Source organism: Oncorhynchus keta, chromosome 19 (assembly GCF_023373465.1).
Source record: "Oncorhynchus keta strain PuntledgeMale-10-30-2019 chromosome 19, Oket_V2, whole genome shotgun sequence".
Taxonomy (NCBI): Eukaryota; Metazoa; Chordata; class Actinopteri; order Salmoniformes; family Salmonidae; genus Oncorhynchus; species Oncorhynchus keta.
This window is the reverse complement of record NC_068439.1, coordinates 1,443,120-1,458,664: the sequence shown is the minus strand read 5'-3', so window position 1 is coordinate 1,458,664 and position 15,545 is coordinate 1,443,120. Positions and strand designations below refer to the sequence as shown.

General features: G+C 50.7%; 1 long non-coding RNA gene across 37 annotated transcripts; it reads left to right on the top strand.

Moving 5' to 3' along the window:
- The first annotated feature begins 1,975 nt into the window (after positions 1-1,975).
- LOC127909106 (uncharacterized) lies at positions 1,976-6,310 on the top strand. 37 transcript variants are annotated; one of them, XR_008069720.1, is made up of 15 exons: positions 1,976-2,299; positions 2,350-2,552; positions 2,603-2,778; positions 2,875-3,076; positions 3,128-3,205; positions 3,460-3,532; positions 3,584-3,684; positions 3,889-4,118; positions 4,219-4,370; positions 4,525-4,828; positions 4,902-5,053; positions 5,102-5,355; positions 5,685-5,820; positions 6,047-6,114; positions 6,165-6,310. It is a non-coding gene; the product is annotated as an uncharacterized LOC127909106 (long non-coding RNA). The 37 variants fall into 37 exon arrangements; XR_008069701.1 differs by lacking the exon at positions 3,584-3,684 and having other exon boundaries at positions 2,875-2,952; positions 3,004-3,053; positions 3,156-3,532; XR_008069726.1 differs by lacking the exons at positions 3,128-3,205; positions 3,460-3,532 and adding an exon at positions 3,308-3,380 and having other exon boundaries at positions 2,875-3,053.
- The last annotated feature ends 9,235 nt before the right edge of the window (positions 6,311-15,545 follow it).

Genomic DNA, 15,545 nt, shown 5'->3' with positions numbered 1-15,545 from the left:
TGTTCTGTTATAATCTCCACCCGGCACAGCCAGAAGAGGACTGGCCACCCCACATAGCCTGGTTCCTCTCTAGGTTTCTTCCTAGGTTCCTGACTTTCTTGGGAGTTTTTCCTAGCCACCTTGCTTCTACATCTGCATTGCTTGCTGTTTGGGGTTTTAGGCTGGGTTTCTGTACAGCACTTTGAGATATCAGCTGATGTAAGAAGGGCAATATAAATACATTTGATTTGACACATAAAGTTGAAGACAACATGAAGGATAAACTACCTACAATCTAACCAGACAACAAACTAAAAAATGATACATTTTCAAGATATGGACCAAGAACAACAAGAATGCATTGCAACAAGTTACATTTGTAAAGCACATTGATACAGGTCCAGTATAAACGCATCCATACATGCAGTACAGTAACTAGTAGACAATTCATCATGACATTCCTGCAGCTGCACCTCTTCCTTCTGCAGCCTGCCCTCAACCCTGTCTGTCTGCATCCCAATTATCTATCCTTCTGACCCAAGTGTACACTTCCCTTCACTCAAATGCTTGGGGAGAAGTGCACAAGTGTACACTTCGCAGAGAATTGGGAGTGAGTATGTCCCAAATGACACCCTATTCCCTACATAGTGCACTCCTTTATACCACAGCCCTATGGCACCCTATTCCCTACATAATGCACTCCTTTATACCACAGCCCTATGGCACCCTATTCCCTACATAGTGCACTACTATTGACCAGAGTCCTATGGCACCCTATCCCCTACATAGTGCACTACTATTTACCAGAGCCCTGGAATAGGGTGCCATTTGACACTTATCCACAGCATTCCTGTCTGTCGTCCTCAGGTGACCCACTTCCTTTCCTCTACGCCCCCTGGGGACATGGCACATTGTGCTTCCTGGTAATTACTGTGGCTGAGAGAGCTGCTGGCCAATCAGACGGCCTGATGGAGGGAAGCAAAGCCCAGGGAAGTAATATAATAATAATATAATAAAATGCCCAGGGAAGTACCTAATGCATTCACCAGACAACAGCATCTAGCACCGCTCAAACTAATGTGATCCAGTCACCACCAAGCAGAATAACAATACATGACAACATACCAGAAACCAAATGACAGCGATAACCTGTAAATTACAGAGATAACTTTAGAATAACTGGAAATATTTACAGAGATACACATACCAGAGACCAAATGACAGCGATAACCTGTAAATTACAGAGATAACTTTAGAATAACTGGAAATATTTACAGAGATACACATACCAGAAAACAAATGACAGCGATAACCTGTAAATTACAGAGATAACTTTAGAATAACTAGAAATATTTACAGAGATACACATACCAGAGACCAAATGACAGCGATAACCTGTAAATTACAGAGATAACTTTAGAATAACTAGAAATATTTACAGAGATACACATACCAGAGACCAAATGACAGCGATAACCTGTAAATTACAGAGATAACTTTAGAATAACTAGAAATATTTACAGAGATACACATACCAGAAACACATTTGTTTGGGAGGGTAGGATGTTACATTTATTTTATTATTACATATTTATTTATACTTTTTACATTTAATTTTGTAATAATCAGAACACATATCTCAGGACAGTGAAGAAAATGTGGAGGAATGTCATGTTTTGTACCAACTTAATAAAATACAACAGCATCAATATTATTATTCAGTCCCATTAAACAAGCAACAACAAAGACTCCTAAAACGCAAGGTTGACATTATATAAAACTATTGGTACCTCTATAACACTGTGGAGGAGGTTAGGAGTGAGGCATGGAGGGAGGGGGTTGGGACTGATGTATTGATAAAGGGCTACCAGACAGATAGGGGTCTGATAGATCGATAGGCGACTAGTTATGGAAGGTAGGGGTCAATAATAGATCAATCAATCGATAGGAGACTAGTCATGGAAGGTAGGGGTCAATAATAGATCAATCAATCGATAGGAGACTAGTTATGGAAGGTAGGGGTCAATAATAGCAGGAGGTATTGGGTAGGAGACTAGTTATGGAAGGTAGGGGTCAATAATAGAGCAATCCATCGATAGGAGACTAGTTATGGAAGGTAGGGGTCAATAATAGCAGGAGGTATTGGGTAGGAGACTAGTTATGGAAGGTAGGGGTCAATAATAGCAGGAGGTATTGGGTAGGTGACTAGTTATGGAAGGTAGGGGTCAATAATAGCAGGAGGTATTGGGTAGGTGACTAGTTATGGAAGGTAGGGGTCAATAATAGCAGGAGGTATTGGGTAGGTGACTAGTTATGGAAGGTAGGGGTCAATAATAGATCAATCAATCGATAGGAGACTAGTTATGGAAGGTAGGGGTCAATAATAGCAGGAGGTATTGGGTAGGTGACTAGTTATGGAAGGTAGGGGTCAATAATAGATCAATCCATCGATAGGAGACTAGTTATGGAAGGTAGGGGTCAATAATAGCAGGAGGTATTGGGTAGGTGACTAGTTATGGAAGGTAGGGGTCAATAATAGCAGGAGGTATTGGGTAGGTGACTAGTTATGGAAGGTAGGGGTCAATAATAGATCAATCCATCGATAGGAGACTAGTAATGGAAGGTAGGGGTCAATAATAGCAGGAGGTATTGGGTAGGTGACTAGTTATGGAAGGTAGGGGTCAATAATAGCAGGAGGTATTGGGTAGGTGACTAGTTATGGAAGGTAGGGGTCAATAATAGCAGGAGGTATTGGGTAGGTGACTAGTTATGGAAGGTAGGGGTCAATAATAGCAGGAGGTATTGGGTAGGAGACTAGTTATGGAAGGTAGGGGTCAATAATAGATCAATTATAGGAGACTAGTTATGGAAGGTAGGGGTCAATAATAGCAGGAGGTATTGGGTAGGTGACTAGTTATGGAAGGTAGGGGTCAATAATAGATCAATCCATCGATAGGAGACTAGTTATGGAAGGTAGGGGTCAATAATAGCAGGAGGTATTGGGTAGGAGACTAGTTATGGAAGGTAGGGGTCAATAATAGATCAATCCATCGATAGGAGACTAGTTATGGAAGGTAGGGGTCAATAATAGCAGGAGGTATTGGGTAGGAGACTAGTTATGGAAGGTAGGGGTCAATAATAGCAGGAGGTATTGGGTAGGTGACTAGTTATGGAAGGTAGGGGTCAATAATAGATCAATCCATCGATAGGAGACTAGTTATGGAAGGTAGGGGTCAATAATAGCAGGAGGTATTGGGTAGGAGACTAGTTATGGAAGGTAGGGGTCAATAATAGCAGGAGGTATTGGGTAGGTGACTAGTTATGGAAGGTAGGGGTCAATAATAGATCAATCAATCGATAGGAGACTAGTTATGGAAGGTAGGGGTCAATAATAGCAGGAGGTATTGGGTAGGAGACTAGTTATGGAAGGTAGGGGTCAACAATAGCAGGAGGTATTGGGTAGGTGACTAGTTATGGAAGGTAGGGGTCAATAATAGATCAATCCATCGATAGGAGACTAGTTATGGAAGGTAGGGGTCAATAATAGCAGGAGGTATTGGGTAGGAGACTAGTTATGGAAGGTAGGGGTCAATAATAGCAGGAGGTATTGGGTAGGTGACTAGTTATGGAAGGTAGGGGTCAATAATAGAGCAATCCATCGATAGGAGACTAGTTATGGAAGGTAGGGGTCAATAATAGCAGGAGGTATTGGGTAGGAGACTAGTTATGGAAGGTAGGGGTCAATAATAGCAGGAGGTATTGGGTAGGAGACTAGTTATGGAAGGTAGGGGTCAATAATAGCAGGAGGTATTGGGTAGGTGACTAGTTATGGAAGGTAGGGGTCAATAATAGCAGGAGGTATTGGGTAGGTGACTAGTTATGGAAGGTAGGGGTCAATAATAGCAGGAGGTATTGGGTAGGTGACTAGTTATGGAAGGTAGGGGTCAATAATAGATCAATCCATCGATAGGAGACTAGTTATGGAAGGTAGGGGTCAATAATAGCAGGAGGTATTGGGTAGGAGACTAGTTATGGAAGGTAGGGGTCAATAATAGCAGGAGGTATTGGGTAGGTGACTAGTTATGGAAGGTAGGGGTCAATAATAGAGCAATCCATCGATAGGAGACTAGTTATGGAAGGTAGGGGTCAATAATAGATCAATCAATCGATAGGAGACTAGTCATGGAAGGTAGGGGTCAATAATAGATCAATCAATCGATAGGAGACTAGTTATGGAAGGTAGGGGTCAATAATAGCAGGAGGTATTGGGTAGGAGACTAGTTATGGAAGGTAGGGGTCAATAATAGAGCAATCCATCGATAGGAGACTAGTTATGGAAGGTAGGGGTCAATAATAGCAGGAGGTATTGGGTAGGAGACTAGTTATGGAAGGTAGGGGTCAATAATAGAGCAATCCATCGATAGGAGACTAGTTATGGAAGGTAGGGGTCAATAATAGCAGGAGGTATTGGGTGGGTGACTAGTTATGGAAGGTAGGGGTCAATAATAGCAGGAGGTCCATTCGGTAGGAGACTAGTTATGGAAGGTAGGGGTCAATAATAGATCAATCCATCGATAGGAGACTAGTTATGGAAGGTAGGGGTCAATAATAGCAGGAGGTATTGGGTAGGTGACTAGTTATGGAAGGTAGGGGTCAATAATAGCAGGAGGTATTGGGTAGGAGACTAGTTATGGAAGGTAGGGGTCAATAATAGATCAATCCATCGATAGGAGACTAGTTATGGAAGGTAGGGGTCAATAATAGCAGGAGGTATTGGGTAGGAGACTAGTTATGGAAGGTAGGGGTCAATAATAGCAGGAGGTATTGGGTAGGTGACTAGTTATGGAAGGTAGGGGTCAATAATAACAGGAGGTATTGGGAGGTGACAATCCATCAGGATATTGGGAGACTAGTTATGGAAGGTAGGGGTCAATAATAGCAGGAGGTATTGGGTAGGTGACTAGTTATGGAAGGTAGGGGTCAATAATAGATCAATCCATCGATAGGAGACTAGTTATGGAAGGTAGGGGTCAATAATAGCAGGAGGTATTGGGTAGGTGACTAGTTATGGAAGGTAGGGGTCAATAGCAGGAGGTATTGGGTAGGTGACTAGTTATGGAAGGTAGGGGTCAATAATAGATCAATCCATCGATAGGAGACTAGTTATGGAAGGTAGGGGTCAATAATAGCAGGAGGTATTGGGTAGGTGACTAGTTATGGAAGGTAGGGGTCAATAATAGCAGGAGGTATTGGGTAGGTGACTAGTTATGGAAGGTAGGGGTCAATAATAGCAGGAGGTATTGGGTAGGTGACTAGTTATGGAAGGTAGGGGTCAATAATAGCAGGAGGTATTGGGTAGGTGACTAGTTATGGAAGGTAGGGTCAATAATAGTAGGAGACTAGTTATGGAAGGTAGGGGTCAATAATAGCAGGAGGTATTGGGTAGGAGACTAGTTATGGAAGGTAGGGGTCAATAATAGCAGGAGGTATTGGGTAGGTGACTAGTTATGGAAGGTAGGGGTCAATAATAGCAGGATCCATCGATAGGAGACTAGTTATGGAAGGTAGGGGTCAATAATAGCGATAGGAGACTAGTCATGGAAGGTAGGGGTCAATAATAGATCAATCAATGGATAGGAGACTAGTTATGGAAGGTAGGGGTCAATAATAGCAGGAGGTATTGGGTAGGAGACTAGTTATGGAAGGTAGGGGTCAATAATAGCAGGAGGTATTGGGTAGGTGACTAGTTATGGAAGGTAGGGGTCAATAATAGCAGGAGGTATTGGGTAGGAGACTAGTTATGGAAGGTAGGGGTCAATAATAGCAGGAGGTATTGGGTAGGTGACTAGTTATGGAAGGTAGGGGTCAATAATAGATCAATCCATCGATAGGAGACTAGTTATGGAAGGTAGGGGTCAATAATAGCAGACTAGTTATGGAAGGTAGGTCAATAATAGCAGGAGGTATTGGGTAGGTGACTAGTTATGGAAGGTAGGGGTCAATAATAGAGCAATCCATCGATAGGAGACTAGTTATGGAAGGTAGGGGTCAGATCATCCATCGATAGGAGACTAGTTATGGAAGGTAGGGGTCAATAACAGCAGGAGGTATTGGGTAGGTGACTAGTTATGGAAGGTAGGGGTCAATAATAGATCAATCCATGGATAGGTGACTAGTTATGGAAGGTAGGGGTCAACAACAGCAGGAGGTATTGGGTAGGTGACTAGTTACGGGAGGTAGGGGTCAACAACAGCAGGAGGTATTGGGTAGGTGACTAGTTACGGGAGGTAGGGGTCAACAACAGCAGGAGGTATTGGGTAGGTTGATGAGGTGATGGTGTAAACGCACAGACAATGGTCTCTACACACTCATCATGCTTCACCAGGACCTCTTGATAATATTTTTTTCTACATCGTCATCAACAACAATAAACAACCACTATGGGGTCAAAATGGGGGGACAGAACACATCCATCCAAATAAAGAGAGAGAGATAGAACGGAGGAGAAGAACAGAGTACGGCTATTAAGAGTGTACTAATGAGTTGCTGCTGCTACTGCTACTGCTACTACTACTGTTACTACTGTTACTACTACTGCTACTGCTGCTACTACTGTCCGAGGAGCATTATGAATAGACAGCGTCATAGCTAGAACACAGATTCTAATATGGTTCTTCTCTGTGAGGGACTAGGTCCAGGCTTTGGTGCTGTCTGGATAACCCAAGCAGACCTGGGTTCAAACGGTATTAGATTTCTTTGAATATTTGAGCTGTGCTTTATTGAGCTTGGCTGGCACAGTGGAACCAACGACTTCTTAACAAACTGGCCGAGGGAGTGGAGTGCCCTGTCTGTACAGGACTGGTCAGAGATAAAGATATAGAAGTCTACTGGGCATGACAGAGATCTTAAACTGGCCGAGGGAGTGGAGGACCCTGTCTGTACAGGACTGGTCAGAGATAAAGATATAGAAGTCTACTGGGCATGACAGAGATCTTAAACTGGCCGAGGGAGTGGAGTGCCCTGTCTGTACAGGACTGGTCAGAGATAAAGATATAGAAGTCTACTGGGCATGACAGAGATCTTAAACTGGCCGAGGGAGTGGAGGACCCTGTCTGTACAGGACTGGTCAGAGATAAAGATATAGAAGTCTACTGGGCATGACAGAGGATGATGTCATAATAATTAAGGTAGAAAAATACAAATAAAAAACGAAAACAAAATAGATAAATAAAAACCCAAACAAAAATGTGGTCTTTGGTGTTCCCTCAGTCAAACAGAGAGGGACATGTCTTGCATAAAGCAGTGGGGGGGGGGGGCGGTAGCTAGCTCAGGTCAATCTCTCCTCTGATCCGAGGTTGATCTAAACCACCCCCACCAACCAACCAACCGACCCGGCGTCCAGTTCCTAGACAAAACACCAACTACTACTGCCTGATAGAGTGAACTGCACCTTGGGGAATCATGACACAAGCAACAACAATTCCTTTGTGGTTGAAAGTAAACTAGGTTGAAAAGGGAACAGGGTTTTGAGTCAACATGCTGTATGATGGATCCAGAGGCTATAGAAGAGAAGCGCACTACACCAGTCCCACTGTGACATTTAAAGACATCTCAATAAGGAGTACAGTGGGGCAAAAAAAGTATTTAGTCAGCCACCAATTGTGCAAGTTCTCCCACTTAAAAAGATGTGAGAGGCCTGTAAATTTTCATCATAGGTACACTTCAACTATGACAGACAAAATGAGAAAAAAAAAATCCAGAAAATCACATTGTAGGATTTTTAATTCATTGATTTGCAAATGAATTAAAAATGGTGAAAAATAAGTATTTGGTCACCTACAAACAAGCAAGATTTCTGGCTCTCACAGACCTGTAACTTCTTCTTCCTCTGTCCTCCACTTGTTACCTGAATTAATTGCACCTGTTTGAACTTGTTATCAGTGTAAAAGACACCTGTCCACAACCTCAAACAGTCACACTCCAAACTCCACTATGGCCAAGACCAAAGAACTGTCAAAGGATACCAGAAACAAAATTGTAGACCTGCACCCGGCTGGAAAGACTGACTCTGCAATAGGTTGGTTTGAAGAAATCAACTGTGGGAGCAATTATAAGGAAATGGAAGACATACAAGACCACTGATAATCTCCCTCGATCTGGGGCTCCACGCAAGATCTCACCCCGTGGGGTCAAAATGATCACAAAAATCCCAGAACCACACGGGGGGACCTAGTGAATGACCTGCAGAGAGCTGGGACCAAAGTAACAAAGCCTACCATCAGTAACACACTACGCTGGCCTAGCCAGTCTACAGATCTCAAACCCATAGAAAATCTTTGGAGGGAGTTGAAAGTCCGTGTTGCCCAGCAACAGCCCCAAAACATCAATGCTCTAGAGGAGATCTGCATGGAGGAATGGGCCAAAATACCAGCAACAGTGTGTGAAAACCTTGAGAAGAAAACGTTTGACCTCTATCATTGCCAACAAAGGGTATATAACAAAGTATTGAGATAAACTTTTGTTATTGACCAAATACTTATTTTCCACCATAATTTGTAAATAAATTCATTAAAAATCCTACAATGTGATTTTCTGTATTTTTTTTCTCATTTTGTCTGTCATAGTTGAAGTGTACCTATGATGGAAATTACAGGCCTCTCTCATCTTTTTAAGTGGGAGAACTTGCACAATTGGTGGCTGACTAAATACTTTTTTGCCCCACTGTAGGTATTTTCAGATTATTATTTTTGCATGGGGGTGGGTGGGTTTCTAAACTTAGGCAAATAGAAGGAGGAGGGAGGGGTTGGGTTGGTTCGTCTAGTGTGGGGAGTCTACAGCAGGGATGGCCAACTGTCATGGGACCGAAGTGGCTCGAGGGTCAGCGTTCCCATCATGCAGGGTAAGGGTCCCATCATGCAGGGCCGAAGTGGCTCGAGGGTCAGCGTTCCCATCAGCGTCGAGGGTCCCATCATGCAGGGCCGAAGTGGCTCGAGGGTCAGCGTTCCCATCATGCAGGGCCGAAGTGGCTCGAGGGTCAGCGTTCCCATCATGCAGGGTCGAAGTGGCTCGAGGGTCAGCGTTCCCATCATGCAGGGCCGAAGTGGCTCGAGGGTCAGCGTTCCCATCATGCAGGGTCGAAGTGGCTCGAGGGTCAGCGTTCCCATCATGCAGGGCCGAAGTGGCTCGAGGGTCAGCGTTCCCATCATGCAGGGTCGAAGTGGCTCGAGGGTCAGCGTTCCCATCATGCAGGGCCGAAGTGGCTCGAGGGTCAGCGTTCCCATCATGCAGGGCCGAAGTGGCTCGAGGGTCAGCGTTCCCATCATGCAGGGCGAAGAAGTGGCTCGAAGTGGCTCGAGGGTCAGCGTTCCCATCATGCAGGGTCGAAGTGGCTCGAGGGTCAGCGTTCCCATCATGCAGGGTCGAAGTGGCTCGAGGGTCAGCGTTCCCATCATGCAGGGTCGAAGTGGCTCGAGGGTCAGCGTTCCCATCATGCAGGGTCGAAGTGGCTCGAGGATCAGCGTTCCCATCATGCAGGGTCGAAGTGGCTCGAGGGTCAGCGTTCCCATCATGCAGGGTCGAAGTGGCTCGAGGGTCAGCGTTCCCATCATGCAGGGCCGAAGTGGCTCGAGGGTCAGCGTTCCCATCATGCAGGGTCGAAGTGTCTCGAGGGTCAGCGTTCCCATCATGCAGGGCCGATCAGCGTTCCCATCATGCAGGGAGTGGGATCAGCGTTCCCATCATGCAGGGCCGAAGTGGCTCGAGGGTCAGTGTTCCCATCATGCAGGGCCGAAGTGGCTCGAGGATCAGCGTTCCCATCATGCAGGGTCGAAGTGGCTCGAGGGTCAGCGTTCCCATCATGCAGGGCCGAAGTGGCTCGAGGATCAGCGTTCCCATCATGCAGGGCCGAAGTGGCTCGAGGGTCAGCGTTCCCATCATGCAGGGCCGAAGTGGCTCGAGGGTCAGTGTTCCCATCATGCAGGGCCGAAGTGGCTCGAGGGTCAGCGTTCCCATCATGCAGGGTCAAGTGGCTCGAGGGTCAGCGTTCCCATCATGCAGGGTCGAAGTGGCTCGAGGGTCAGCGTTCCCATCATGCAGGGCCGAAGTGGCTCGAGGGTCAGCGTTCCCATCATGCAGGGTCAAGTGGCTCGAGGGTCAGATAACCCATCATGCAGGGTCGAAGTGGCTCGAGGATCAGCGTTCCCATCATGCAGGGTCGAAGTGGCTCGAGGGTCAGCGTTCCCATCATGCAGGGTCGAAGTGGCTCGAGGGTCAGCGTTCCCCATCATGCAGGGCCGAAGTGGCTCGAGGGTCAGCGTTCCCATCATGCAGGGTCGAAGTGTCTCGAGGGTCAGCGTTCCCATCATGCAGGGCCGATCAGCGTTCCCATCATGCAGGGCCGAAGTGGCTCGAGGATCAGCGTTCCCATCATGCAGGGCCGAAGTGGCTCGAGGGTCAGTGTTCCCATCATGCAGGGCCGAAGTGGCTCGAGGATCAGCGTTCCCATCATGCAGGGTCGAAGTGGCTCGAGGGTCAGCGTTCCCATCATGCAGGGCCGAAGTGGCTCGAGGATCAGCGTTCCCATCATGCAGGGCCGAAGTGGCTCGAGGGTCAGCGTTCCCATCATGCAGGGCCGAAGTGGCTCGAGGGTCAGTGTTCCCATCATGCAGGGCCGAAGTGGCTCGAGGGTCAGCGTTCCCATCATGCAGGGTCAAGTGGCTCGAGGGTCAGCGTTCCCATCATGCAGGGCCGAAGTGGCTCGAGGGTCAGCGTTCCCATCATGCAGGGCCGAAGTGGCTCGAGGGTCAGCGTTCCCATCATGCAGGGCCGAAGTGGCTCGAGGGTCAGCGTTCCCAGCATGCAGGGTCGAAGTGGCTCGAGGGTCAGCGTTCCCATCATGCAGGGCCGAAGTGGCTCGAGGGTCAGATAACCCATCATGCAGGGTCGAAGTGGCTCGAGGGTCAGCGTTCCCATCATGCAGGGCCGAAGTGGCTTGAGGGTCAGCGTTCCCATCATGCAGGGTCGAAGTGGCTCGAGGATCAGCGTTCCCATCATGCAGGGCCGAAGTGGCTCGAGGGTCAGATAACCCATCATGCAGGGCCGATGTGGCTCGAGGTCAGCGTTCCCATCATGCAGGGCCGATGTGGCTCGAGGATCAGCGTTCCCATCATGCAGGGCCGAAGTGGCTCGAGGGTCAGATAACCCATCATGCAGGGCCGATGTGGCTCGAGGGTCAGATAACCCATCATGCAGGGTCGAAGTGGCTCGAGGGTCAGATAACCCATCATGCAGGGTCGAAGTGGCTCGAGGGTCAGATAACCCATCATGCAGGGCCGATGTGGCTCGAGGGTCAGATAACCCATCATGCAGGGTCGAAGTGGCTCGAGGGTCAGATAACCCATCATGCAGGGCCGAAGTGGCTCGAGGGTCAGATAACCCATCATGCAGGGTCGAAGTGGCTCGAGGGTCAGATAACCCATCATGCAGGGCCGATGTGGCTCGAGGGTCAGATAACCCATCATGCAGGGCCGATGTGGCTCGAGGGTCAGATAACCCATCATGCAGGGCCGATGTGGCTCGAGGGTCAGATAACCCATCATGCAGGGTCGAAGTGGCTCGAGGGTCAGATAACCCATCATGCAGGGCCGATGTGGCTCGAGGGTCAGATAACCCATCATGCAGGGCCGAAGTGGCTCGAGGGTCAGATAACCCATCATGCAGGGCCGAAGTGGCTCGAGGGTCAGCGTTCCCATCATGCAGGGCCGATGTGGCTCGAGGATCAGCGTTCCCATCATGCAGGGTCGAAGTGGCTCGAGGGTCAGCGTTCCCATCATGCAGGGCCGAAGTGGCTCGAGGGTCAGCGTTCCCATCATGCAGGGCCGAAGTGGCTTGAGGGTCAGCGTTCCCATCATGCAGGGTCGAAGTGGCTCGAGGGTCAGCGTTCCCATCATGCAGGGCCGAAGTGGCTTGAGGGTCAGCGTTCCCATCATGCAGGGTCGAAGTGGCTCGAGGGTCAGCGTTCCCATCATGCAGGGTCGAAGTGGCTCGAGGGTCAGCGTTCCCATCATGCAGGGTCGAAGTGGCTCGAGGATCAGCGTTCCCATCATGCAGGGTCGAAGTGGCTCGAGGATCAGCGTTCCCATCATGCAGGGCCGAAGTGTCTCGAGGATCAGCGTTCCCATCATGCAGGGTCGAAGTGGCTCGAGGGTCAGCGTTCCCATCATGCAGGGCCGAAGTGGCTCGAGGGTCAGCGTTCCCATCATGCAGGGCCGAAGTGGCTCGAGGGTCAGCGTTCCCATCATGCAGGGCCGAAGTGGCTCGAGGGTCAGCGTTCCCATCATGCAGGGCCGAAGTGGCTCGAGGGTCAGCGTTCCCATCATGCAGGGCCGAAGTGGCTCGAGGATCAGCGTTCCCATCATGCAGGGCCGATGTGGCTCGAGGGTCAGCGTTCCCATCATGCAGGGTCAAGTGGCTCGAGGGTCAGCGTTCCCATCATGCAGGGCCGAAGTGGCTCGAGGATCAGCGTTCCCATCATGCAGGGTCGAAGTGGCTCGAGGGTCAGCGTTCCCATCATGCAGGGCCGAAGTGGCTCGAGGATCAGCGTTCCCATCATGCAGGGTCGAAGTGGCTCGAGGGTCAGCGTTCCCATCATGCAGGGCCGAAGTGGCTCGAGGGTCAGCGTTCCCATCATGCAGGGCCGATGTGGCTCGAGGGTCAGCGTTCCCATCATGCAGGGTCAAGTGGCTCGAGGGTCAGCGTTCCCATCATGCAGGGTCGAAGTGGCTCGAGGATCAGCGTTCCCATCATGCAGGGCCGATGTGGCTCGAGGGTCAGCGTTCCCATCATGCAGGGTCAAGTGGCTCGAGGGTCAGCGTTCCCATCATGCAGGGTCGAAGTGGCTCGAGGATCAGCGTTCCCATCATGCAGGGTCGAAGTGGCTCGAGGATCAGCGTTCCCATCATGCAGGGCCGAAGTGGCTCGAGGGTCAGCGTTCCCATCATGCAGGGCCGAAGTGGCTCGAGGGTCAGCGTTCCCATCATGCAGGGCCGAAGTGGCTCGAGGGTCAGCGTTCCCATCATGCAGGGTCGAAGTGGCTCGAGGGTCAGCGTTCCCATCATGCAGGGTCGAAGTGGCTCGAGGTCAGCGTTCCCATCATGCAGGGCCGAAGTGGCTCGAGGGTCAGCGTTCCCATCATGCAGGGTCGAAGTGTCTCGAGGGTCAGCGTTCCCATCATGCAGGGCCGATCAGCGTTCCCATCATGCAGGGCCGAAGTGGCTCGAGGATCAGCGTTCCCATCATGCAGGGCCGAAGTGGCTCGAGGGTCAGTGTTCCCATCATGCAGGGCCGAAGTGGCTCGAGGATCAGCGTTCCCATCATGCAGGGTCGAAGTGGCTCGAGGGTCAGCGTTCCCATCATGCAGGGCCGAAGTGGCTCGAGGATCAGCGTTCCCATCATGCAGGGCCGAAGTGGCTCGAGGGTCAGCGTTCCCATCATGCAGGGCCGAAGTGGCTCGAGGGTCAGTGTTCCCATCATGCAGGGCCGAAGTGGCTCGAGGGTCAGCGTTCCCATCATGCAGGGTCAAGTGGCTCGAGGGTCAGCGTTCCCATCATGCAGGGTCGAAGTGGCTCGAGGGTCAGCGTTCCCATCATGCAGGGCCGAAGTGGCTCGAGGGTCAGCGTTCCCATCATGCAGGGTCAAGTGGCTCGAGGGTCAGATAACCCATCATGCAGGGTCGAAGTGGCTCGAGGATCAGCGTTCCCATCATGCAGGGTCGAAGTGGCTCGAGGGTCAGCGTTCCCATCATGCAGGGTCGAAGTGGCTCGAGGGTCAGCGTTCCCATCATGCAGGGCCGAAGTGGCTCGAGGGTCAGCGTTCCCATCATGCAGGGTCGAAGTGTCTCGAGGGTCAGCGTTCCCATCATGCAGGGCCGATCAGCGTTCCCATCATGCAGGGCCGAAGTGGCTCGAGGATCAGCGTTCCCATCATGCAGGGCCGAAGTGGCTCGAGGGTCAGTGTTCCCATCATGCAGGGCCGAAGTGGCTCGAGGATCAGCGTTCCCATCATGCAGGGTCGAAGTGGCTCGAGGGTCAGCGTTCCCATCATGCAGGGCCGAAGTGGCTCGAGGATCAGCGTTCCCATCATGCAGGGCCGAAGTGGCTCGAGGGTCAGCGTTCCCATCATGCAGGGCCGAAGTGGCTCGAGGGTCAGTGTTCCCATCATGCAGGGCCGAAGTGGCTCGAGGGTCAGCGTTCCCATCATGCAGGGTCAAGTGGCTCGAGGGTCAGCGTTCCCATCATGCAGGGCCGAAGTGGCTCGAGGGTCAGCGTTCCCATCATGCAGGGCCGAAGTGGCTCGAGGGTCAGCGTTCCCATCATGCAGGGCCGAAGTGGCTCGAGGGTCAGCGTTCCCAGCATGCAGGGTCGAAGTGGCTCGAGGGTCAGCGTTCCCATCATGCAGGGCCGAAGTGGCTCGAGGGTCAGATAACCCATCATGCAGGGTCGAAGTGGCTCGAGGGTCAGCGTTCCCATCATGCAGGGCCGAAGTGGCTTGAGGGTCAGCGTTCCCATCATGCAGGGTCGAAGTGGCTCGAGGATCAGCGTTCCCATCATGCAGGGCCGAAGTGGCTCGAGGGTCAGATAACCCATCATGCAGGGCCGATGTGGCTCGAGGGTCAGCGTTCCCATCATGCAGGGCCGATGTGGCTCGAGGATCAGCGTTCCCATCATGCAGGGCCGAAGTGGCTCGAGGGTCAGATAACCCATCATGCAGGGCCGATGTGGCTCGAGGGTCAGATAACCCATCATGCAGGGTCGAAGTGGCTCGAGGGTCAGATAACCCATCATGCAGGGTCGAAGTGGCTCGAGGGTCAGATAACCCATCATGCAGGGCCGATGTGGCTCGAGGGTCAGATAACCCATCATGCAGGGTCGAAGTGGCTCGAGGGTCAGATAACCCATCATGCAGGGCCGAAGTGGCTCGAGGGTCAGATAACCCATCATGCAGGGTCGAAGTGGCTCGAGGGTCAGATAACCCATCATGCAGGGCCGATGTGGCTCGAGGGTCAGATAACCCATCATGCAGGGTCGAAGTGGCTCGAGGGTCAGATAACCCATCATGCAGGGTCGAAGTGGCTCGAGGGTCAGATAACCCATCATGCAGGGCCGATGTGGCTCGAGGGTCAGATAACCCATCATGCAGGGCCGATGTGGCTCGAGGATCAGCGTTCCCATCATGCAGGGTCGAAGTGGCTCGAGGGTCAGATAACCCATCATGCAGGGCCGAAGTGGCTCGAGGGTCAGCGTTCCCATCATGCAGGGCCGAAGTGGCTCGAGGGTCAGCGTTCCCATCATGCAGGGCCGATGTGGCTCGAGGATCAGCGTTCCCATCATGCAGGGTCGAAGTGGCTCGAGGGTCAGCGTTCCCATCATGCAGGGCCGAAGTGGCTCGAGGGTCAGCGTTCCCATCATGCAGGGCCGAAGTGGCTTGAGGGTCAGCGTTCCCATCATGCAGGGTCGAAGTGGCTCGAGGGTCAGCGTTCCCATCATGCAGGGCCGAAGTGGCTTGAGGGT